A 25,825-nucleotide genomic window follows, 5' to 3' on the forward strand; every position below is an offset into this window, starting at 1 on the left:
TCAGTCTTTAGTTGGTTTTACCTTGAGGTTTTGTGCATTATTTGCAAAAGAGAATGTTGGATATCACATGACTATAAAAACTATAATATCTTTCATTTCACATCAGCAATTGTCAGAATATACTAAAAGTCTGTGAGAGCACTATTTCATTCATACTTACCCAGTAAACTGGAAGAACCCGTAGTAGATTTTATTAATTTCTTTTAACCCTTTCAACAGATTTGTTTTATGTGTGCATGTACATGCCTGAGTATGTATACCATGTGTGTAGACATCAGAAGAGGACTCCAGATCCTCTGGAAGTAGAGTTATGTGTGGTTGTGAGCTGCCATGTGGATGGTGAGAAGCAAACGTGGCTCTTGTGCAAGAGCAATAAGTGCCCTTAGCCAGTGAGCCATCCCCCCAGCTCCAGGAGAGTTTGGTTTAGATCAATTCACTGTAGGGCTCTTGTAAGTACTGTTCTTGCAAGGGACCCAAGTTTTGTTCCCAACATCACATCTCATAACTGGCTGTAACTCTGGCTCCAAGAGATCTGCCCACCTCTGATGGCCTCCAAAGGCATCTACCCTCAAGTGCACACAGACTTACATTCAATTAAAGTTAAAGAATAATTCTTAAAAAACAACAACAGATAATCATTTTGTGGAAGCTTTTGAGTCTGTAGTGGAAATTACATGTGTTAGGTTTTTAAGTATGTAATGAAACTAATATCTGCAATCTTTTGAGTATGTACTGGAAATGACACTTGCAAGTTTTTGATTGGCATGTGTAATTGGAAACAGCATGCGTTTCAAAAGTAAATGGAATGTGGGTGTTATGGTACGAAAAGTGTTGTACTTGGTACTTTCCAAAAACAGCAGTGGTACAGTGATTAGATCCTCAGTTGACTGTTATAAAAGCAGAAGTGAGTTCGTAAGGGCTGAGACTTTGAGTTAGAGAGGCAAGAGGAGACACACTCGGGACAGCCACCACAAAACCTCGGCAAGAGGAGACACATCTAGACTTGCCTGGGCTATGTAAAGCAAACAAACTAAGACCTAAGTTTCTCAAGCTTTTCCATTTAATGTGCTGTGAAGCCCTGATGAGTAACTGGACTTGAGCATTCTCATCCTACAAATACAAACACACAAATCTGGAAACGGTTGGTGTTCGCCCTCCTGGCCAGGAAGCAGAGTCCCTGAAAACTCCAGCCAAGCTCCGGAACAAGGGAGGGATCACTGTGAGGGCCTCCTGGGGCCTTCACCTGTGTTTGCATTAGCAAACCCACAAGATCAAGACAATCATTCCTTGAGTTCCAGCTTCTATGCTCATCACCCCTCCAAACACACTGCGTTCTGTCTGGAGGAGATAATGTAAACACAGCAAAGGTCATGTAATCTAAATAAGTTAATGAACACCACTGTGTATTACAAATGGATATGCCTTCTCTGCTCTCAGGCGGCTTTTCATCAGCTAAAGGATTAATCCAAGACACCTGCCAAAGGAGCTACTATGTGTGCACACTCAGTATGAGAAGCTAAGGTAACTGAAATTAGCACTTTTAATATGAGTAAGAGTGCTGTGTGGCAGAGGCTAGCACTGGCATGTCTCTGAAGGAGAAGAGGGCGAGTAAGAGGCCAAAGAACACGAACATGCCGCAAGATGGTGGGGTCTCAATGCAGAATCACTGGGCAGCAACCAGGAAGCCAGGGTTCGCTCTGATAACAGGGGTTTTCACTAGGAACCTATAGATACCAGGAACAGGAGGACAGCTTGTTCTCTTATAGTCCCCATTGACAGTCCCCAGTGACAGCCCTTCCAAAACTCAGCCTGCACCTGTCTTCCACTCAGTAGACAGTAGAGGATACCAGCTGGAGAGAGCCTGAGCTCCCAGACACAAGATTCCTGGGCTGGTAACTCATTTTAAAATGTCTGCCAAGCTACAGTTCTCACACAAAAAAATGCATAGCCTCGGGACATCTCTGGCTCCTCTCCCGGAGCGCTCCAGCTGAAGCCAAAGAGAAGTACAACTTCTCCAGGGAATCCACAAGTTCAAAAAGGAACCCTTCCAGAAAGGCATGAAGGCAGATTCTCCAGCCCAGGAACGCCAGAGACTTACTAAGTGTTTCTACCTCTTATGGCACCACAAGTTAAAGTTCACAGACATACGGCAACTACCATTTCTGCATCTTACAACATCTAGAGTTGGGAATTTGGGAAAGGATTAGCTAGCTGATTCTGCTTCATATGGCACTGACTGAAACCACCGAGCAGCTGGCAGCTGGGCTCTGCATATCTGAAGCTTTAGTGAGGACAGAAGGAAGGCTAGACACAGTTAGGGACACTCAGTGTACACCCATGTCCTCCTAAGCTTGGCAGGTGCATGGAAGCCACACTTTGGCTTGGTTTGCAGCAGCTCAGGCTCCGGGAGATGAAGGTCAAGCTGCCAATCCTCTTAATGGGTCAGCTGATGACCACTGCATCTTTGCATGTGCTACTTCTGACCTGTGAAAGCCGCTGTGGGCTAATCCATGCACAAAAGGAAGGGCATAGAGATGGACATTTGCAGCCATCCTAACAGGCTAAGTCAGAGCTGCAGCCCTGGAGAATGTGACCTGCTGACGACTGAATACTGGGAATGTATAAACACAGATGAAGAAAAGCTCACTTGACTACCCCACATTGAAAAGAAAAGGAATAGCACAGGCAAGAGGATTGCCTGAAGTTCGAGACCACCCTGCAATATGTAATGAGTTCCCCACACCATCCTGGAAGACACAGACCTCATCTTTAAAATGCCAGTAAAAAAAAAAAAAAATTAGGAAAAAGAGACAATAAGAACATGCAAATTATACAGATTCAGTCTCCATGGGAATCCCAGAAAAACAGATGGATTGGCACATGCTGAGTGCAGCTGAAGCAACATAAGCAATGCTGCAGGAAAAGGAGGCTGTGCCCATCAGTAACTAAGTCCTCAGTTAACACTCACACGTGTGCATGCGCGTGCACAGAAAGACAGACAGACAGACACACACACACACACGCAGAGTACTGAATCCATGAGAAATTATGTATAATGAAATCCGAGAAAAGCATGTGTGTGTGTAAATCAGTTAGATAGATAGATAGATAGATAGATAGATAGATAGATAGATAGATAGATAGATATGTTCTAGACTTGGGTAGCTATAATCTGGTTTTTAATGGCACAATATCCTGTGAGAACTTGAAGTTGAATGGAATTTGGGCAATCCTTTGATAAATGGGACTGCTTTCTCTCCTTCCATACCCACCTCCTATTTCCTAACTGTTCCTAAAGGGACAGTAGCATACTCCTCAGGACCTACAGATGAATGACACATTACCTATCCCCAAAACTTAAAATCTGACTCAGAGACACCATATGCTGTGTCATCTGAAAGCCAATACTAGCCCCAACAATTTTGTCACTTGTTCTCTTTCTGTTATTCTTGTCTGCAGAGACAGTCCTCCATCTTTAAATGAGGAGGTGACCTTGAACTCTTGATGCTTTTGCCTGTATCTCTCCAAGTAGCTATGATCAGAGTCTACCATAATACTCAGCAAGACTCATCACTATTTGTACTAAGCCATTTAAATTCAGTTGCTTCTCAGATTATAAATAAGATTTCAGAATTTAGAGTTCTGAATATGATTAGCAAGAAGACATAAAACTATTATTTTTATGGTTGACTGCCTACATTTAAAACCTGAAAGAATCTAAAATAAATAAAATAAATAAATAAATAAATAATCAAAATAAGAGAATTAAACAAATTACTTGAAGACCCATATTTTAAAAGTTACACTTTTGCCGGGCAGTGGTGGCACATGCCTTTAATCCCAGCACTTGGGAGGCAGAGACAGGTGGATTTCTGAGTTGGAGGCCAGCCTGGTCTACAGAGTGAGTTCCAGGACAACCTGGGCTAAACAGAGAAACTCTGTCTTGAAAAACAAAAACAAAAAAAAACAAAACAAAACAAAAAAAAAGTTGTACTTTTGTGCTCACTGTTACAAAGGACTATGATTTACTTTAAAATTAGGTCAGCAATAAAAAAGTACTTAGAAATAAATCTAACAGAAAAACAAGACTCTTGAGGATGAAATTATAAAACATTATTGGAATTACTGGAAAACATGTAAATTATGACAAACCCAATGATATCTGAATGTTAACACAAACCAAATAGGCATAAAGTCAGTATGGATTAAATCAAGATGTAAAGAGGTTTCTGAGGAACCTCATTCTAGAATTTTACAAGGAGGAGCCCTAAATACAGCTATGATCTTTTGAAAATAGAATACATCTGAAAAGGACTTGCACTCGCCAATAAGGAAAATGCACACAATGAAAACCCAAACCTTAGATCTTAAAAAGAAACAAAGATTTTTTTACATAAGACACAGAAGGGCTGACTGCCAAAGAATGCACTAATAAATACGGTCATACTGAAATTAAGAAACTCTGCCCAACAGGGCTGGACAGATGGCTTGGTGATTAAGAGCACCTGCAGCTCTTGTAAAAAACCTGGATTGGATTCTCAGCACCCACATGGTGATTCATATCCATTTTTAATTCTAATTTCAAGGAATCTGATGTTGTCTTCTGACCTCCAAGAGCACAAGGTGCACACATGGTACATAGACATGAATCCAGCCACACACTCATACATATAGTAAAAACCAGATGTTTAAAAAAGAAAATATCCAGGGGCTGGAGCGATAGCTCAGCAGTTAAGAACACTAACTGCTATTCCAAAGGTCCTGAGTTCAATTCACAGCAGCCACATGGTGGCTCATAACCATCTGTAATGGGATCCGATGCCCTCTTCTGGTGTGCCTGAAGATAGCGACAGTGTACTCATATACATTAAATAAATAATTTAAATGTTTTTTTTAAAATGTAGAAAAAAAATAAAAAGACAAATCACGTTCAGACACAATGCAAAACTGCTGATGGATCAATAGCAGCCTACCTGAAGAATTCTACAAATCAATAAAGGCCAAAACCATGAAGCAACATTCTACAGGAAAAGAAGAAATAGGGAAGATCCAGAAACACATGAAAAGAAAACTTTTAGATGCAAAACACTTTTACACAATCTTATACTAACGAGTGGGCATGTTTAAGAATTTTCAGTGTCAGAGGTAGACCAGTAGCTAGCTTGCCAGCACTGCTGGTGGACATCCAAACTGGCACCACCCCAGGAAAAAAATCAGTGTTATCTCATAAAATTGAAGACACACATTGCTGTGACTGCACCACCAAGTTGCAGGGACTCTCTCACTTGTGAGTACCAGGAGGCATGCGTGAAGGTATCCATAGGAGTATTACTCGTATACCAAACTCAATCAGCAGGATGATCTAGCTACACTGTAACCTTCACTGCACAGGAGTGAGAAGGAATGGGCCGCCTTTAGAAAAGCTGTAGAAAGGGGAAACTGTAAAGGCTTCCAATTACCCATGACTAGGTACAAAGTAGCATTTTGGTAAGGCCCAAAGCCAAGCAGTAACATTGCTCTTTAGGAAGAGATGACAAAACCAACTTCTTTCAAAAGCAAGAAGGAAACATAAAATTCCAGTGGAGATTAGAGGCACTCCTGAAGTTCCTACTATCTTTCTTTCTTTTTTTTATTTTTATTTATTTATTAATTTATTAATTAATTAATTAATTAATTTAGACAGGGTTTCTCTGTGTAGTCCTGGCTGTCCTGGAACTCACTCTATAGATCAGCCTGGCCTTGAACTCAGAAATCCGCCTGCCTCTGCCTCCCAAGTGCTGGGATTAAAGGCGTGAGCCACCACCGCCCAGCCCTACTATCTTCTAAGGAAGTTTTTTTTTTTTAATTCCACAATCTATTAAACATTCCTGTGCACTGAAATTGTATTGCTGAACAAGCAAACAGTTATTTTACCTTGTATTTATCTCTAAATACAAACAATTCATACCAATCAACTGTAAATTACATATTATATTTAAAGACAAGCAAACTCAGAGATGAGTTGATTTGTAGCTGGTAAGTTTAGAGAAGCATTGAGGTTAACTAGAATTTCTACTGTGAAGAATAAGCCCCAGGGTCACTAGTGATCAGGATTATAGTGCAATAACCTTTAAAAGATAGGAAAAAGTTGTAGTGATCCTTACTTCAAAAATAAACAGAAGCCATGTGTGGTGGCTCACACCTTTGATCCTAGCACTCAGGAGGCAGAAACAGATGGATCTCTGTGAATTCCAGGCCAGCCTACTTGCTCTACAGAGTGAGTTCCAGGACAGCCAGGACTACACAGAGAAACCCAATAAAATACATACACACACACACACACACACAGAGCAATTTAGAGTATATGGATGTGTATACATGTTTGTTAGTCTGCGTGTACTCATGGGAGAGAAGAAGACAGTGCTGGGACTGATCCCAGGGCCTGATGATAAGATAACACACACTCTACCAGTGAGTTAGTTACATTCCCAGTGCCTAGGACTTTATAGTTAATAAAACAGAAACAGAAAGCCTTCGCCTGAGAAATTTCGCTATCCTAAAAAAAGAAACTTGGTATTATGGGTCCTAGAAAAAAAAAAAAAGAAGCTTCTTAAAGGAAACAAGTCTACAGTTGGTTTCAGCTCTTTTCTTGTTCTGAGCGGAAGTTTAACAGAACAAACGCCTAGGCAGGTCTCCCATTGTGCACAGGAGATGTCTTAAAACTGTGAGAAAATAATTCTGTGGCCTGTCTCCAACACTGAATGAATGTAGCTCTTTCTCTTCCAAAGCCAGGGTCTGGACATATTTAATTGTTGAACTTAGCCCTGTGCTTCATCGTCAGGTTTAGAATGAAAACTTCGGATCCATCATGACAATGGAAGAACAGTAGATAACTCCCATTTCACAAGACCAGCACCTAAGTTCTAAACCACTGACCCAACAGTTCAAACAATCCAGCTCCTGGTCCCAACATGGTCAATATTGGAAATAAGACTGATATATTCAAGACTCACTGAGGTGACATACAAAGATGTTAAGTAACCCCCAAGGGCCAATAAGAGGCACAATAAACACTGTTTATCACACTGGCAGAAAGTGGAGAAGAGTTTACAGAGATTTCATTCTCGAAGAAGCTGGGACAGTAAAGCCCAGAGGATCACACAGTACGTCTGAGCAAAGGGTTAGGTTTCTGAGCAAATGAAGAAAATCAGACCAAAAAACAGAATTAAAAGAAGCCAATTCAAAGAGATCCCAATCCTTTAGAAAGCAAAAGGAAGATGAAAGAAACCTACTGGCATGAGTTTTTAGGGCCACTCCTGAGAATGGTAACTTAAGAGTTCCTAGAAATTTAAAAAAAAAAAAAAAAAGAGCAGAGAGCACAGCTCCTGCAAGCAAACAGAACTGACTTTCAACTCAGAAGGTATCTGAAATAAAGCCGCTTTATAAGCTAGAATCCCAGCAACACTATAGAGAACTTTAGAGATAAAACTGGCCCTCTACAAAAACCTGAATTCAGGGTTGTGGGCAGATGGCAGGGTGCTTGCCTATGGAGCAGAAAGCCTAGAGTTTGATGCCCCAACAGCACAGAAAACCTATAATCCCACACCTAGGAAGTGGAGGCAGGGGGATCAGGAGTCAAGGCCATCCTCAGATACATAGTAAATTTCAGTTTGAAGCCAGACTGGGTTACATGAGATTCTAGCTCAAAATATAAAAATAAACCATTTTTAAAAAGTCAATACAATTCTTTAAAAAAAAACTGAACTGAAAGAAATAGAAATACTTTCCTCTAAAGTATGAAATTTTTATATTTAGTAACCCATCTACCCAATGAAGAATAAATTTATTAAATATCCTTTCAGCTGGACATAGTGGCATACATCTTTAACCCCAGTCCTTGGAGGCAGAGGCGGGCATGTCTCTAAATCCTACTCTTAGAATAGCCAGTTCTAGGCTAGCCAGGGCTGCATACTGATACTCTGTCTTAGAAAGAAGGGGGGGGAAGAAAAGAAGGAGGAGGAGGAGGAAGAGGAGGAGGGGAGGGAGGAAGGAAGGGAGGGAGGGAGGGGGGAGGGAAAGAGGGAGGGAAGAAGGGAGGGAGGGAAGGAGGGAAGGGAGAAGGGAAGGGAAGAAGGAAGGGAGGAGGAAAAGAGGGAAGAAAGGAAGGAGGGAAGGAGGGAGGGAGAAGGAAGTTCATCCTTTCAACGTAACTAACAGAAACTTGGCTTTCACTTATTTTATGTGTATAATTGTTTTGCTTGTATGTTTGTATATACACCGTGTATGTGCCTGGTGCCTTAGAAGTCAGGAGATGGTATTGGAATCCCTGAAACTAGAATTTAGATGACTGCTAAGCCATCTCTGTAGCCCTGCAGAAGTGTGTATTACAGAGCTTTCTCCATTTGCTTGGATAATAAGCACGTCACAGCCACTGGTTTTATGTTAAACGTCTACACATCACTAACTGTAGAAGTGGTCCGACTTACAAGTACAACAATGTGGTATGCAGCCGTGATCTTTTATCTATAACTCCAAATTTTAAAAAGTTTTAAAGCACAGATGTTTTGTTTAATAGAATACATCCTTGTGTGAGGCTATCTTGGTCTTTAATTGCCCTATTTCACGTGATCATATGTCGCAGCCAAAACACTAGTTACTGCGTATACAATATATGTACACTATAAAATACAACCATTTTTCTAAATCTATGATTTCATACGTTCCTAACGCTAAGATTCCAGAAAGGAGACTGTATGGTCACATGTCCAGCGGATGACATAATGAGTGGTGTTTCTAAAACACATCTGGATTTTAAAACAGTTGCAATTCATCTGTCATTGCTGAAGGTAAACAGAATCAGAACTGTTGGCTAAATGAAGACTCCTGTGCAGATGCATCCTGTCAACATGTGGAGAGATGTGCTCCACCAAGATGGATCTGACATGGATAGCCTAGCGATTTAGGTGTGCGCCAACCCAGTAAGATCTCAAGGTCAAGGCAGTGGTGGAACCATCACATTAAAAGGTAAATTCTGTGGCTGACAGACTGTAGGAGACAGAGGGCTTCCTGGGAGATTGTGTCTTCTACCCAGGACAGGGAAGCTGTAACCACAAAATCCCAACAATGGGGTTATCTAAAGAAGACATGCAAAGAAAGCAGTAGCAGCTAACAGGCTAACATGGATGGAGGAAATCTCAAGGCCCTATATCCAGATGAAGAACTAAAGGCAAATAATGGCTGCCGAGAGTGGGATTGGCCTTTTTCAAGGACAAGCCCCCTAATGGGTCACCCAATTCAAAGTGGTGGGTAACACTAAAGGGCTCATCAGCTTGTATTTATGAATGTGTGTGTGTGATATATATATAAAATTTAAAAACAAGAAACCATAAATTTGAGAGGGATTGGAGAGAAGAAAAACTAGAAATTTGAGGAGTTGGCTTCCTTCCTTCCTTCTTTTTTTTTTTGTTGTTGTTGGCTTTTCTGTTTGTTCATGGTTGTTTTGTTGTTTGTTTTTTGAAACAAGGTTTCCTTTGTGTAACCCTGGCTGTCCTGGAACTTATTCTGTAAACCAGGCTAGCCTTAAACTCATAAACTCCTGCCTCTGCCTTCTGAGTGATGGAACTAAAGGCATGCACCACCACCTCCTGGCTAATAATAAGTTTTAAATTTAAAAAAAAAAGTGAATTCTGCAACGGCAGGGAGTGGTGGTCATGCTGAGGTAGAAGAAGGAGGATGTAGGCCGTCCTCAGGAGGCTCTCAGAAGATCTAGGGTCGTTAGGGCTCACTGACTACTACATGCTGGCTGCTGTCCTCTAATGAGAAGGGATCTCTGAGAAAGACTCCACAAAAAGACCACCACGTGGGGAGAAGGGTGCTGCCACAGAGGACCTGGCAGGCACAGCTCCAGGAGAAACGTTGGTATGCACCACTATCTGCCAAAATCTGTTCTCACTGTCCTTGTCATAACAGTGCAAATGACATGTGCAGCTTCCAGATCTTAGTCTTAACACTTAGACACACAGTTCTTAAGAGCGTGAACCTATCAGGAAAGGGAGAAGTGCCCATCCCTCAAAAATCAACCATATACAAGGAAGGCACTCTAAGGAATGACAGACTATGACCATAAATAATCCCACATCCCAGATCGCCCTGAACCACTCCCCACAGACCTGCCACATGAAAGAAAAACAGATCAGTGTTTTGCAAATGACTTTATTGTTGGGGTTCTTTGGTACAGGGGCTTAGTGTATGCCCAGCAGTGAGTGCTACGCTATTGCCAAGCTACACCACATACTCCATCCTATCCCAGACATCCACTTCAACCCTCTCTAAAGGGAAACTCTACCTTGGGAAAACAAACAAACTGCTGCTTCTTACAGTCATCTGTAAGCTGTGGTCAGTGTCAAAGAAGAATTCATTCATCCAACAAGCTTTTCTGGCTGAGTACAGACTGCCAGAGCCAGACAGAGGATACCACGCTGTGTATACACCAGAGACACAAAGTCAATGGAGGAGACAGTTAATGGCCGCTCTGTGCTGCATCTTTTCACCCAAACTTTAAGCTCAGATCTTCTCTCCCTAGTTCTCAGCATTTTACAGTGTCTTCTGTATAACAGACATTCTAAGTATTCGTTGGAGGGACTAAGAAATCTATGAGTTTATGTTAGCTTTGGGGAATTCATCTAATGGGGTAAATCCAGACCACAGTACCGCACCCCTCACCTCACGGCCTGCAGCCTTTCCACTAAACTTCAGAATCAGATGAGCTATGGACCCAGTACAACATAAAGTCAATACATATGTGGTGAGGGAGAGTTTGAAATCAGCGGTCTTCTGGGAAGAGCTGAGACCCACTAGACCTTTAGCTGCATTTGGGGGCAGTCGTGCAAAGTGAAAAGAGTCAGGAAGAGTCAGGAAAGACAGAGCATCCCTGTGTGTGCACATGCCCGATATGAGTGAAATGCAAAGCAGTGCCAAGCACACAGTCAGTGCTGCTTCTGCTTCCCACCAAAGAGGCCCAAAGCTCCTTCCCCTCACACCTGCAGCACCCGCTTGAGCTCACGGTCAAGGACCTATGCTCCTCCGTAGCCTCCTGACTTAATTTCATTGTCATATAGAAGACTAGCATTTAAATGGCTGGTTCTGACACGTCTCCGATCGTAGGATGAAAGAATCTCAATACTGGTAGGAATCATAAAGGTCACCAGACAGTTGCTTCTGAGAAGGCATTTATATGGACTGTCTTTGTAGTATTTATATGGACTACTGACATGTGAGTTTCTGTTCTTGTCACAGTGTCCCAGGATTAGGATTAGGGATCTGTTGATATGTATGTTCTCCCGCTAGACCACGTTTTTCTTTCTTCTCTTTGGTTCTTTGGTTCTTAGCTATGCAGCCTGGGCTGCCCTGGAAGTCTAAATCCTCCCACTAGGATGATAGCCATGCGCCTATTCACCTCCATTTCCACCTAACTTTTTTTGAACCTCCTATTCCTCCAGTATTCAATATTCAAAGCACTGCTTAAAGCCATCTTTTAACCCAGCCATCACCTCCAGTCACTCGCTCATCCCACACACAGCCTCCGTGCTGCTTCAGACAGGACAAATCAGACTCTTGGATCCAAGTCACCCCGCTGCCAGAGCTACCTTCCTGTTTGAAAGGCAAGAATGTCACAACCTTTTCTTCCTTCACCTTCATTTCTATCTAATTTATTAGGCTTAATGTTTCCAACACATAAGAAAAATGGAGCAAGTCCCACATAAAACATTCCACGTGGTGAGTTTCCGAGTGCCCGTGTCTGGAGCTGTCAGATGCTTCCCTGCAGATGTCTAAAGCCTAGGCTCATGAATGATCTTTCCTGTCCTGTCTTTTGTTTCTCTGTGCTTCCTTGAGACTTCCTGTTTGACTAACCACACACTTGGGTGTTCAAGATCCATGTGTCCATTATTCACTATAAAAGGGACTGGGGAAGTAACCAGCCAGTTAAAACACAAAATGATGTAGGAACAAAAACAGCTGCATCTGAGCAGAAGGCCAAGAAGACAGTGGGGATCCAGGCAATCTGTGACTTTCAAAAAACAAGACCTATTTAGTCAGGCATGGTTAACAGGCTGCTGACTGGGGCACTGGAGGCCCATTTCATAACTGAAGATCACCAGAGCCATGAATGAATCTGCTTCCAGTTACTTCCTTAACACCACCCCACCCACAGTCTGCCTCAAGGGACTGAAACTGCTTCTCTGTCTCTTTCTCTCACAGAAGAGTCAATACCAACTAAAAGGTTTCCAGAAAACGTTGACTTCCATTTCATTTCCCAATCTAAAAAACAGGTTCTCAGGCCCTTCCCTAAAGCAGCCATGAAAGTAAAAGCAGGACAGATACAGATACAAAACAAAAGCACAGGCAGCCAAGCACATTCTCTAGACATCTGGAAGGTTTGTGTGTTTCCAGTCTCCCCAAGTCATGGTCTACACCCACCACTGCCTTCTGGGCCAGGACATCCCAGTTTTACAAGAGATGTAATCTAAAACCAAAGCCTTCTCGAGATGACTACCAACAGAGTAGTTCCCATGTCCACCACAGGTTATTTCTTGGCATGTGGTAAAACCCTGACAACAGAAGTAAACATGCTTGAACTTCTAAAGCGAATCTGATAAAGTAAACAAATTTTATCACAGCTGCATTACAGATGTTTCCACAAGCTTTCATAATCTGCAAAATTCTAAGAATTTGTAGTCTCTTGGGAATTTTCTATCCCATGCGTTTATCTAAAATATTTACTATAAATTCAAACTCTGTATAGAACTAATCTACAAAGTCAATCTGGGGCACGCAGTCTCCTGAACGTAACACTTTTCCCATGAAGAGCTCTTAAAGCATCTAACATACGTGATCAGTCCCCACCCCATAATCTTCAGCCCCAGGCCCCAGCTTCTTCCCATATCCAAAATGAACAATTGCATGGAAAATTTTAGGATGCTCACTTGTATCAAATTCTGATCTCACATTAAAGAACAAACCAGAAAGTCATCTGGGCATGGTGATGCACGCCTTTAATCCCAGCACTTGGGAGGCAGAGGCAGACCAATCTCTACAAGTTCAAGGCCTGCCTGGTCTTCCTAGTGAGTTCCAGGTCAGTCCGTTACATGGTGTGAACGTGTCTTAAAAAAAAAACAAAGAACCTCAGGGACTGAAGACATGGATCAGGAGTTACGAGCATTTGCTGCTCTTTCAAAGGACGCAGGTCCAGTTCCTAGCACCTACATCAGGCATCTTATTACTGTGACTCCTGGTTCCGGGGGGATTTAACACTCTCTTCTACCCTAACGCCTTAAAGCAACAGGCACACAAGTCAGAGGTGAAGTCACTAGACCTAGCGGACTGTTTTTTGTTCCGAGCGGGAACACCCGAGGGACACAGCGATGCGGATTAACTACAAGCCTGAGGCAACCACACCACCATTAACGGCCTATGTTTTCATTTATTATTGTGTGCACCTCCATGATGTATGTGCTGGGTACACATGCCATGATGTGTATGTGTACATGTGCATGTCTGTAGGTGAGAGAACAGCTTTGTGGAGTCAATTCTCTCTTCCCACCCTTATACAAGTTCCAAGAATCAGACTCAGGTCTCTAGGCTGGATAAAGTCCCTTTACCCACTGAGCCACCTCACCAGTCCCAATTTCCTTGGTATTAGATTAAAATAAATCAAACTAGAATCCTTTTGTCTAAACATTTCTAACAGCCTAAACTTCTCTGAGGACTGTTGTTTGAGTCTTGGGCTCCCAAGGTTGCCAAAGGTAATGCTGGCCTTCTGGCCTTCCGTTCTACCTCCCAGGCATTATGTGGATTATGGGCATGTACTACTATATTTAGGATTTACCTATACTCTCTATGAACTCCACAACCTCATTACTACTATTCTAGTTAGCCACTGTCTTGATCCATTGTCTGCTGCTATAGGAATACCTCAGACTGAGTAATTCATAATAAGCAGAAACTGACTTGGCTCAGAGTTCTGGAGGCTGAGACATCTCAAAGTCTGCTGGCACCTACCTGGTAAGGGTCTTCTTGTGGATTGTAACAAAATGGAAGCATTCCATAGCAAGAACATAAATAAACCAGGAAGATCCAAACTCACTTTCACAATAAACCTACTGTCATGGCAAAGACACTCAGAGCAGGTCTCCATAAACTAACCACCTCTCTTGTCTACACTGGAAGACTGGACCCATGTCCAACGCATGTACTTGGTAGACACATTTAAACCACAACAGCAGTCTATTCTAGATGTGTTCGCCTCCCAGAAGCTAAGGTTCTGAATGTTGTAGGTTAAAATTCCATATCAATCAAGTAGTTTTACATTGCCGAGGTGCTATCTCTTATTCCTAAGATGGCCATACATTTGGAAATCTGCAGGCGATCTATCCCTGCCTTTAATTACAGTGTGAGCTGAAGGCGGGAGATTATTACCTCTAGTCCCTGCCAACTCATTCCACGTTCTCACTACACCCTTTCTACGCTCTTCTCTTGGGAGAGGTAGGACATTTTCATTTTCTCTGAAAGCAGCTGATGGAATAGCTCTGAGAACATATTTATGCTTCTGTATTTTACCAATGGGGAGGAGGGGAGAGAAGCAGGAGTGGAGGCTTTTGAAACCAATGCTCACTTCCCCCACCCCACCCCACTTCTGTGCAGCTTGGAGTGCCACCCTATCCCACAAGAAAGGAAACTCATCAAAGCATTTAAAACTTCTCAGTGCTTCTTATGTCGTGGTGTAACCACATTCTCCACACAAGGGCAGAAAGAAGGTAGGGGCTGAGTGGATCCGTCTGTAAGGAAAGCAGAAAGGACGGACAGAACACATAAATTCATCAGGCAGCTCAAGCCTGGAGGGCTCTGGTTAGAAGTGTTTGGGTCTGGGTTGAGTTTGTTTGTTTGTTTGTTTGTATCTTCAATTCAGAGTGGAAGTGAACCATGGCAGGGAGAGGCACAAAACTTACTGCAAACACAAGTTCTACAGGGCAGTTATGACCCATTCTCAGAAATAAAGCCAAAACAAAAAAAAAACAGTGACCTTCGAATGAACCTTAGCTCCCAGATGCTCTCGAAAGATTAGAAAGACTGAGGCCGATAGCCTGGCAAATTTGCATCAACAGAAATCAAGGTGAATGGCATTCTCTGGAGCCTGAAAGATGGAAACGGTGACAAAGGAAAATTCCTGGGGTACAGCAGCTATCTCTCTAATCAGTCAATAAAAATTCTCATTAGACCTACTCAGCAAACTTGAGGAATAGAGGCACACAAAGCCACCATGGAAGGGTCAGAATTTACTGGGAGCAGAGGAGAAACAGACTAGAACTGGAGATCAACCAGGCCGCCTTTAGGCCTTATCTTCAGTGATGTCAGATAAGGGAAACAGTTGAACTGAGCTCAGCAATTCAGCAACCAGAAAGGAGTAGTGGCCAAGGTAGGAAATTAGATAAGGTGGCATTCCCCCATATAATCAAAGCTTACTGACCACCCTTCAGAATATAGACGGTATGCTTTCCCCTTCCTATTAGGAGACATTGACAAAACCCAGGGCCTCATTCTGAAATTCAGTAAATTCCTTTGACATTCCAAGAGGCATAAGACTAAATATTACACAACTAGTTAAAGTACTCTGAACCTAAATGCTGTCCCTTTAAGAGAGTTTCATTTACAAATCAGTATAAAGCCCTCTTTTAAAAAAAATAATCCAAATCCAGATTTTTTGAGCAGAGTCAGAGACCCGAGGCTCAGCTCTCTGACGGAGTTACTTGGTCCTTTGCCCAGTCTAAGGTCTCTACAGTTCGCTGCCTCTCATGTGCCAGGTCTGCTCTCAGGTGGCAGAGTGGCAGAGACAAAGCATGTGAGCTCCGGATTCCACCAACACCCACCTGTGTGACCACAGGAAAACCACCAATCATCTCACCTCATTCTTCACAGAGGTATCAGCTCTTGAGACCGAAGAACTCAGAGGCACCCAGCACGGGGGTCATTACTCTGCCTTCTTCACTTGCTCCTAGCCGGAATGACTAAGAAGCAATCCTCGAGTTCTTCTGCTAACCCGTTTACAAGCTGAAACCATCGGCCTCACTCCACGAAAGGCGAACCATGCCTTCACAATTACCTGATTATTTTTAGAATTTTTGTTCTAATTTGTGTTTAGAATATTTATGCTCAAACAATCCAGCCTTTCTGGAAAGCCCTTCATTCATGTCCATTAGCTTTTTCCAAAACCCAAGAAGCTTTTCCTGGCTGACTTCTCTCTCATCTCTCGAGGTACTCTGCAGGCACTCCCTAGCACTTTGAAAGTCTCCACCAAATCACTCTTCCTAGGCATGAATGTCTCTGTTTTAACCACTCAAACACATTACAAATTCCCTCAGGGTACAGCAAGTATCTTCAATATCCATTACATATTAAAAACCCTTAAAGGAAAATTTTTCTCCCTGGCTGACAATTAAATAATGTCTTTGTTTAACAAATAGAATCTCAATGCAACAAGCTCAAGGCATTTTGAGTGGAGCATGGGGAGGATTCCTCACACATTTGAAAGCGTCACACACTTCTCCAAGAAAGCCACACAATTCAAGCTTGAATGTATTGTACCTAATAGACTCCACCACAAGTCACTCCCTAGTACAGGTCATCATGGCAGACAATGCTAGCAGAATAATTCGTTTTCACCCTGGGAATCGGAGAGCACAGTATTTAGAAATAAATAATTAAATAAAATAAATCCTTGACCTTAGCACCAAACACACACATCCTTAGTCTGTAAACCTGGGACAACAACCACAAGCTAACAATTTGACATCAACCTGGAGCATCAACCAAAACCACAGCCTGCTTCAGAGGACGTTCACCCCGCACACTCCTCCTGCTCTGCTTCCAAGGCTGGCCTTCAGAACAGCTGCCCTGAGAACTCACACAGGCTGGTAGTCAACTGGAATGGGCTGGCTCACTTGTTCTCAACAGATCTTAGTTGGTAACTATTAATGCCAGCAACTTCCAGGCAAAGAAAATGAAAATAAAGAAATAGCTCTTTTGCTCTCCCAAATCCTGTGCTTGCCTATTTTGAGCCAAAACTAATTCCATAAATAAATCACCTATATATTATGAGTTATAATTAGTTAAAAGTGCATCTGTAATCTCAGCAGTTGGAAACTAGCGGCAGGAAGATTGTTTCAAGGTCAAGGCCAGGGTGAGCTATGATGTAGCTACATAGTAAGTTTGAGGCTAGCCTGGACTACATAGCAATATCCTGTCTCAGAAAGGAAAAAAAGAACAGAGGAAGAAAAGAGGGATGAAAGGAGGGAGGGAAGGAGGGAGGAAAGGAGGAATGAAGGAAGGAAGGAAGGGAAGGAGGGAAAGACAGAATGAAAAACATGAAGACCTATTCTGAATCAAGTTTTCCACCAATTTTTCAAAACAAAAAGATGAGATACAAATGGGAGTAATCAAACAATACTTCACTGTTGCCTTCAGCACAACAGGAAGGCACTCCACAGCTGGAAACAAAGACTAAAAGGAGGGAGCTGAGGGACAGAAGCCCTCAAGTCTGAGAAGAAAACAAAGCACACCCCTAGCTCACCTCCCAGCTCGCCAGAGGTGCTCCTCCCACGAGAGATCTGAGTGTGCACTGTCCAAGAAAGAGATAGTGGCTTTATTTTATTTCATGAATATGTAGCTGCAGAGGGCACCAGACTGACTGGGTCCAGTTATTTTAGGCTGGCCCCTGGAAGGCTGCACGGGAAGAGCCGCCGATGGGACTTCAATAAGCTTTCTGGAGGCCTCTATTAAGCAGGCTGTCAATTTTAAGCCCAAATGAACAAGCATCTAACTTTATCATCTTACAAGAAAGGAGCCTGCAAAGCCCAGACAGGCCTGCTTACAAAGCTCAAGGCAAACCACCAAGACAGGGCAACAGAACCCTGGTGCACTGCCATCTTGAAACCTTACGCTGAAATTAACCATTTAAGGTAAGACAGGCTCACCCTTTATCTTTAAATCTCAGGAATTTGGAGGAGTGAAAATAAACAAACAGCTCTGCTCTAAACTTTGACACTTCTCCCTAAAACCCAGAGGACAACAGCGGGGCTGCCTATCAAGTCCGGCTGGAGAGGAGACCCCAGCCAAGCCAGGCTCTGTTCCACTTCCTGTTAGCTCTCAGCTTCTACCAGATGACCATCCAGCTGCCTGACCGCCTCAACACAGAGCTACAGTCTGCTCGGCATCTACAGTTGTTGACTACCACACCAATGGCCTAGCCTGCTCATCTTCCTCTGTGCCACCATGCTCATCTGTGTCCATCAACAACCCAATAAACTACAACCAACGCCATAAGTGAGAAGCATACTCTTTCCCTCCGATGATCTCATAATCCACTGCAGGGAGCTTTCCAACAACAGTCTGGAAGATGGTTGAGCAGTTAAGAGCACTTGCTGTTCTTCCAGAGTCAGGTATGGTTCCCAGAACCTTCATGATGGCCCATAACTGTTTGTACCTCCAGGTCCAGGGATCCACTGCCATCTTCTGACCTCCGTGGGTTCCTGCGTATGTGTGGTAAGATACATACATGCAAGCAAAATACTCTTAACATAAAATAAAAAATATGTAAGAATTTTTACATAGGCTGACTTCCAGTCGCATTATAGTCTTAATTTTCACTTAAAAAAAAAAGACAGACATACATGGGGGCTGGAGAGATGGCTCAGAAGTTAAGAGCACTGAATGCTCTTCCAGAGGTCCTGAGTTCAATCCCCACCAACCACGTGGTGGCTCACAACCATCTGTAATGGGATCTGACGCCCTCTCCTGGTGTGTCTCCTGGTCTTCAAGACAGATACAGTATACCTGTATACATAAAATATTTTTTTAAAAAAAGACAGACATGGAAGCGGGTATGGTAGTTCACATCTGTGGTTTCAGGCAAACCTAGGCTACACAGTGAGTTCAGGTCAGCCTGGGCTAAAGAGTAAGATCCTGCCTCAAAATACAAGATAAACTAAAGAGACATAGTTCTTTCAAAATTCTGTATTAGTGTTTCTAAGGTCCAACATTTTAGATTAGTGACTACACTGACACATGCCTTGGGGAAACAGAGAACACACAGAGCTCTGTCCACAGTACTGCTCTGAAGAAAGAAATTCATATGTAATCCTCTAGGGCATGTGTAACTCAGCCCATCATTTACTCACCCCACCAACACCTATTGAACATTCTGCCGGACACACTGAAGACACAAAAGTTCCAGCTTCAATCCAAATGGTTAAGTGGGTCCTCTCTGTGTTTGCATTTCTCAATTAAGGCTTACTCTAATATAACAGAGGTCAGCAAAACCGTGCAGTGAGGACCAGTGAGTACTTCAGCTTCTATAAGGAGAAACATACAGCCTGTCCCAATTACTCAGCTCTGCCTTCACAGTACAAAAACAGACATAAAGTGTTTAAATGAGTTTCATCTTGTTCCAATAAAACGTTATATATACTACAATTTGAATTTCATGTAATTTTCTTTTTTTTTAATGTTTATTTATTTATGTGAGCACAAGGTAGCTATCTTCAGACACACCAGAAGAGGGCATCAGATCTCATTACAGATGGTTGTGAGCCACCATGTGGTTGCTGGGAATTGAACTCAAGACCTATGGAAAAGCAATCAGGGCTCTTAAACACTGAACCATCTCTCCAGCCCCTCATATAATTTTGAAATCACAAAATATTATTATTGTTTGATTTTTTTAACCCATCTAAAAGGCATAAGCTACTCATAGCTCACTGCTCATGCAAAACTAGATGGCCAGGCTGAGATCTGAGTAAGAGGGATGTAGTTTTCTTACCCCCAAATCTAGGAACACAGATTCCTTCATCTACAGCTCGGAGTGGCAGGGGGCCAGGTCCTAGGAATCACTATCCATCAGAAGTGCTCAGGCACAGCAAGCAATTAGCAAGGGTAATTTTATTTAACTAAATGATGGCAAAGTATCAGACCTACCTTCAAAGAGTATGACGGTCTGGGAAAAGTGGTACATGCCTGAGAGCTCAACTTTGGAGGCTGAGGTGGGAAGACAGCTTAAACCCAGGCGTTTCAGGACAGCCTGAGCAACATAGCCAGACCCCAGTCTTAAACTAAAACAAAACGAAATCACTAAGACTTTCAATGTGACCTGGAGGCAAAAATAGGCAAGTCAGGAAAGAAATTAACAGTATATGATGACAGATACTGACAGGGTGGTTTAACAGAAGCCATGACCCAGGAAGTAGGGACAGAAAGGAGAATGAAACCTGGAAGGAGTCCTGCCTGCCTGATTGCTGACACCTCAGAGAAGTGTTCCACACAGAAGGACAGTCCTTTCTGCTCAGAACCGATAAAAAAGAAACCTAGTTGTTCAAAATATTCAGAGCCTCCAGCACCTACCCAACAGGACAAAGGCTTTCCACATCTTGCCAGAAAACCTGAGGAGCCACCTAGGAAATTTTCATTCAGACAAGGTGATTTAACAGAAGGCATATCCCAGGCCATTATAGATAAGATACACATTTTAGATCCACTGGTCATTCTGAAATATGAAATATGGCAACTCAACTACTGATAGTCCCCAACTTCTGATGGGTTGGTTGGCTTGGATTTGAGTTTACAGTGAAGAATGAGCACCTGGGAGACACCAGACTGGATTCTGACTTGACTTCTTTCAGGGCTACCCCTAATGCAGTACTCTTGATCAATAGAGGGAGGGAACAAAGAACCGCAGCTCTGTATTAGCTCCTCAGATACAAGCATTAACAGCTTCTCTGCAGGGCACTGTTGCCTGGTGTGATGCCGAGTAATCTGGATGCACTACAAGCACTTTCAAGTTATACTTTCAGGCTACAGTGGCTTTGTTAAGGGCACAGCCCCGTTGAAAACTGAGAGAGATCTGCATAAGGAAAGATTACTAGCTTGTCAAGACGTGGAAAGTCAATGGAGTCCACACTGGGTTTGAGTTGGACAAAAAAACAGTAAGAAGTAAGTCAGGGACTGAAGAAATGGCTCAGTGGTTAAGAGCACTGACTATTCTTCCAGAGGTCCTGAGTGTAATTCCCAGCAACCACATGGTGGTCCAACCATCTGTAATGGGATCTGATGCCCTCTTCTGGTGGGTCTGAAGACAACTACAGTGTAATCATAAAAATAAATCAGCCAGGCAGTGGTGGTGCACACCTTTAATTCCAGCATTTGGGAGGCAGAGGCAGGCGGATTTATGAGTTCGAGGCCAGCCTGGTCTACAGAGTGAGTTCCAGGACAGCCAGGGCTACACAGAGAAACCCTGTCTCGAAAAGCATAATTAATTAATAATTCCTTTAAAAAAAGAAGTAGTAAATTAATTTTAAACATGGCTCTACCCAGCCATCCCATAGCAACTGTATCCAGGTCTCTAGACCTGAAGTTAAAGCTAACCTGAAACATAACTTTACATTTGCATATGGTAAACAGTTCCCTCAGGGACAGTGTGTGGTGTGTAGTGATAAGAATTTAGGAATGTAAGTAAAAAAGGGACAACAGCCTATGGGAAATCAAGGAAGAGAACCAAAGCAGTCTGGATCTCTAAATCAATCTGTATGTGAGATTTTATTTTATTTTATTTTATTTTATTTTATTTTATTTTTATGTACGTGCATACACTGTCACTCTTCAGACTAACCAGAAGAGGGCATTGAATCTCATTAAAGATAACAATGAGCCACCCTGTGGTTGTTGTGAATTGAACTCAGGACCTTTGGAAGAGCAATCAGTGCTCTTAACCTGAGCCAGCTCTCCGCCCCACCCCCATCCCCCACCCCCATTAAGCTTTTACTTTAAAGGAATAAACCAGACACTCTTCTAAGAGATTTTCTAGAGAAACTATTAGCTGCAGAGAACAATCTACTAAGGAGTCCAGGACTCACCTGTCCCAGGACTCCTGGGATCATAACTACAGGACCCTCATGGTCACCTTCATAGGGTTACAAGAAATCTAACCACTGACAATCTGGAGGCTTTAAAAAAAAAAAAAAGTAAAACATTATTATAAAGACCCCCTTGCTATAATATGGCAAAAGCATTACAACTTTAAATTCCACTTAGAAGCACATAAGCTCTTAGAAAAAGGCTGTCAATCTTCCACGCCTTCCTATCAGGCTCTGTGGTGTGCACTTCTTAGGTATTTTAAAAATGTTTACAGAATATCTGGCAGTAATATGAGAATGTATGCACACAGCGAAGGGGGGGCATGATAAAAAGCATACGCAGCTTCCTAAAAGGATTTAGGACTGAAATAACCCAATGTTATGCCTCCGACACCAATGTGACCAAGGATAAAGTGATGGAGCGGGGTCTCAGGGCTCTAACTTTTCCTCTGATGTGTCTGCTGTCTTCTGGGTGTCTTAGAAAAAAAAAAAATAAAGGAGAAGGAATTTGCAAAGAAAGCAATGAACTGTAGAAGAGGGACATAGCCAACAGCAACTTTTACAAAACCATTCAGCAACTACTGGCCATTAAAGAACAGCTCCTGGACTTGTCAAGTTGAAACCTGTAAAATGTAAATCAGGCCTTTGTGAGACAAATGAAAATAGTGTCCCCTTAGGGTGCACAAATACCACAGTGAAGTCACCTGCTTGTGCTACTCACCAACCATAGTCAGAGCCCATATTACAAAGATTTCCCCAGGAGAAAAGGAAACTTTGCTGTTTGTTTCATGTTAAATATTAATACGCACACTCATAGGAGGACCAAATCACTCTCTGTGTTGATTCTGATTTACACACACACACACACACTTCGTATAGATGACACCATCCATCCCTGAAGCTGATGAAGTGCTTGGGAACTGGGTTGCAATGCTAACTTTGGAAATTCCATAAACTTCAACTGAGTTGCTTTTATAAAACAGGTTCTTAACCTAATTGTTTTAAGAATAAGAAAAGGTTACCTTTGTGCAAGATCAAAATCCTACCTGCCAAGTTTCTATCCACAGTGATTACTAAATTAATTAAAGGGACTGTTTAAAAAAATAAAATCCTCAGCTACAGCACTTTCAATGTGTCCCTGGATATTGTTAAAACTTACTTATAGTGTTATTATCAAAGGTAAATGCTACACTTTTAAAATGGCAGTTGTCAGAATCCATGCTTGTTTTCCTGGATATTTTTTTTTTTACTTCAGGTGGTGAGTATTGTATACAAGGACCTAATTTATACCTGCCAAATGTTAAGACACCTTCTCCAAAAGGTACCAGCTAAAATGATCTTGTGATCCGGTATGTGAACATGTCTGAAGGATTACATAAAAGCCTGTCATTGTGGTCTCCTGGGTGTGGAGTTTAGCAACTAAAGGCAAACTATTTGCTATATTTATTATTTGACTATATCTAGTCATGTTTCATTTTTATAATAAGTGACTCATGACTATTGCTAAAACATGTATGTGTGTGTGTGCATGTGTGTGCACTCATGTACGTGTGTGTGTGTGTGTGTGTGTGTGTGTGTAATTTTTTAACTACTTAAGCATGATCTGATTTAATTTTTTTTTTCTCTCTACATTTTGAGATTGGGTCTCACTAAGTAGCTCTGGCTGTTTTGGAACTTGCTATGTAGTCAAGGTTGGTCTTCAACTCTTAGAATCCACCTATGGTAGCCTCCCAGAATGCTCTAACACACCCACCCCTGGACTTGGTTTCTTTTCAAGGTTTGCAGTGAGTAAAGGTCACAATGGACAGACAGGCTGGAGGCTGGGTCCACTCCCACTCCCTGTACACTGCAGTTTCACATGCTCTGGAGGGGAAAGGCACAATATGCATCACTTGTTTAAGGGTATGTGAAATGTGAACTGGATGGGAGATTTAACGGATACACAAAACAGTCATGGTACTTGACTCCATGGGAAATAATTAGTTAGCTACAGCCCACAGAGTAACTGGAGTCAAGAGGTGAATACGCTGAATATCACAACATTCAATCCTTGCCTACCTGCCCTAAATTGTTGAGCACAGCATTCATGCATATATACCCGGTCATTAAAAAAAAAAAAGAGGTGGGACAGAAGCCAGAAACGTCAACCCCCAAACACATAAAGCTCTCCCCTCCCCAGCTACTCTGCCACACACTTCCTCCAGGACTTCATCTCCAACCCAAAACAAGCATAGTAAGTCCAGTCTAGTTTTCATAAATTGTCTAAAAAGTGTAAAGCACGCTGCTGTGAAAATATTTTAAACCTTTTCTTAAGAGTAAACCCAATGGGTGTGGCTGCTCACACCCTGAATCCCAGTACTCCGGAAGCAGAAGCAGGTGAGTCTCTATGAGTTCAAAGCAGGCCTGGTCTATGTAGTGAGTTCCAGCCAGAGTGAGGCTCTGTTTTAGGAATGTCATTTAGCAACCAACTGAAGGATTTTTCAGCAAAATCAAGTCCAAGCATATAGAAAATGTCATGTTGCCGTCCTAATGAGATGGAAGAGTGCTTTGGCCTTGTTATTAACATGGCCCAAAGCTAATATATCTAGCTCCCAACAGTAGCAACCAGGCTGTTCTCTCTTACCCTACCACATGTGCTGCAACAGAGACTTTACCAGAGAGTAAGTACTATGTCTCCCTCTGCAATCACCTGAAACAAACCTCAGCTCCTACGCCTGGAGAAGGAGGAAAGCAGAGATTGACAGCCTATTGTTCAGAACTTTTCAACTGCATCTCAAGCACTTGGGTAGACATCAAGGCCATGCCTTTTCTTTGAATTTTGTTTCTTTTTTTAAATCTGAAAACGGAGTAAGCAAAACTTCAAGGAGATTCAGAATTGAATATAAAAAAAAAAGTTAAAAATGTTCAAAATAACTGGACATAAATTATAGAACTTAAAAATTCTGAAGATATTTAAAAGAACTCCCAGAGATCTTGGGAAGCCGGGTGTCTTCCCACTGTCTTGAGAAAGGCATCTGGCCAAGACATCACTTTGACACTTCTATGTAGTTCTAATGCCTTTTCAAAACTGAACTCATTCGTGTATTTAATTAACGAAAATTGGACGCCTCACACTTTCATTTATGAACTTGTTTTCAAAAAAGTTCCATCTGCTTGGTGACTCATCTACAAATAAAAAGACAGTATATACGACAAAGTATTACAAAGGCAATAAATACTGCTTTCCTAAAACTTATTCCACACACAGTAATTTACACTCTCAAGGCACTTTCTCTAAGTCATACTCTTTCTCTGAAAAAAATTCCCTGATAATATGTTTGGTATACTGAAGACGAACGGAAAGAAAACTACAAAACCGTGATCAGAGGATGATCTGCCTACAAAACGTCCCTTTCAAATGTCCCAGATGTTATTTGCTCCGTAGAACTGCCATGCTTTGGACAGGCTTGGGACAGTTTGCTCTCCTCAGAAGTTCTTTAGTACCAAGAACTGATAAAAATCCAGGGCTCCAACGGAATGGAAGAGAGGGTCTACACATCGACAATCAGTTTTTCACACTTAATGTTGCACTACTGAACACAGCAATGAAATTTTCTGCTCCCTTGTCTGTTTTGAAAGTAAAGAAAACATCCCTAGGTACAGCAGAAATGTTGGTCCATTCAGATAATCACAGCCTTGCTCACTCACGGTTCTGCCATGAAGTCTCTTACTACACAGCCCTCTCCTGAATTCTAAAACATGCATGTTTCCACACTTGCTTCAGATCAAAGCAAAAGGGAAGACATCCAGGAGACTCTCTGAGCCTTTTTACACCGGAACCAAACTGTCCGCAATTACAGTGAGTGTCTTCATTACCTTTTTGTTTTCTCCCTACCAGGATTAGCAGTGAA

General features: G+C 42.3%; 1 protein-coding gene across 1 annotated transcript in view; it reads right to left on the reverse strand.

The window, feature by feature from the left end:
* Positions 1-25,825, reverse strand: part of Lamc1 (laminin subunit gamma 1) — a 116,654-nt gene that overhangs the window by 89,836 nt on the left and 993 nt on the right. The window lies entirely within an intron of this gene.

Source organism: Grammomys surdaster, unplaced genomic scaffold, assembly GCF_004785775.1.
Source record: "Grammomys surdaster isolate TR1022 unplaced genomic scaffold, NIH_TR_1.0 259, whole genome shotgun sequence".
Taxonomy (NCBI): Eukaryota; Metazoa; Chordata; class Mammalia; order Rodentia; family Muridae; genus Grammomys; species Grammomys surdaster.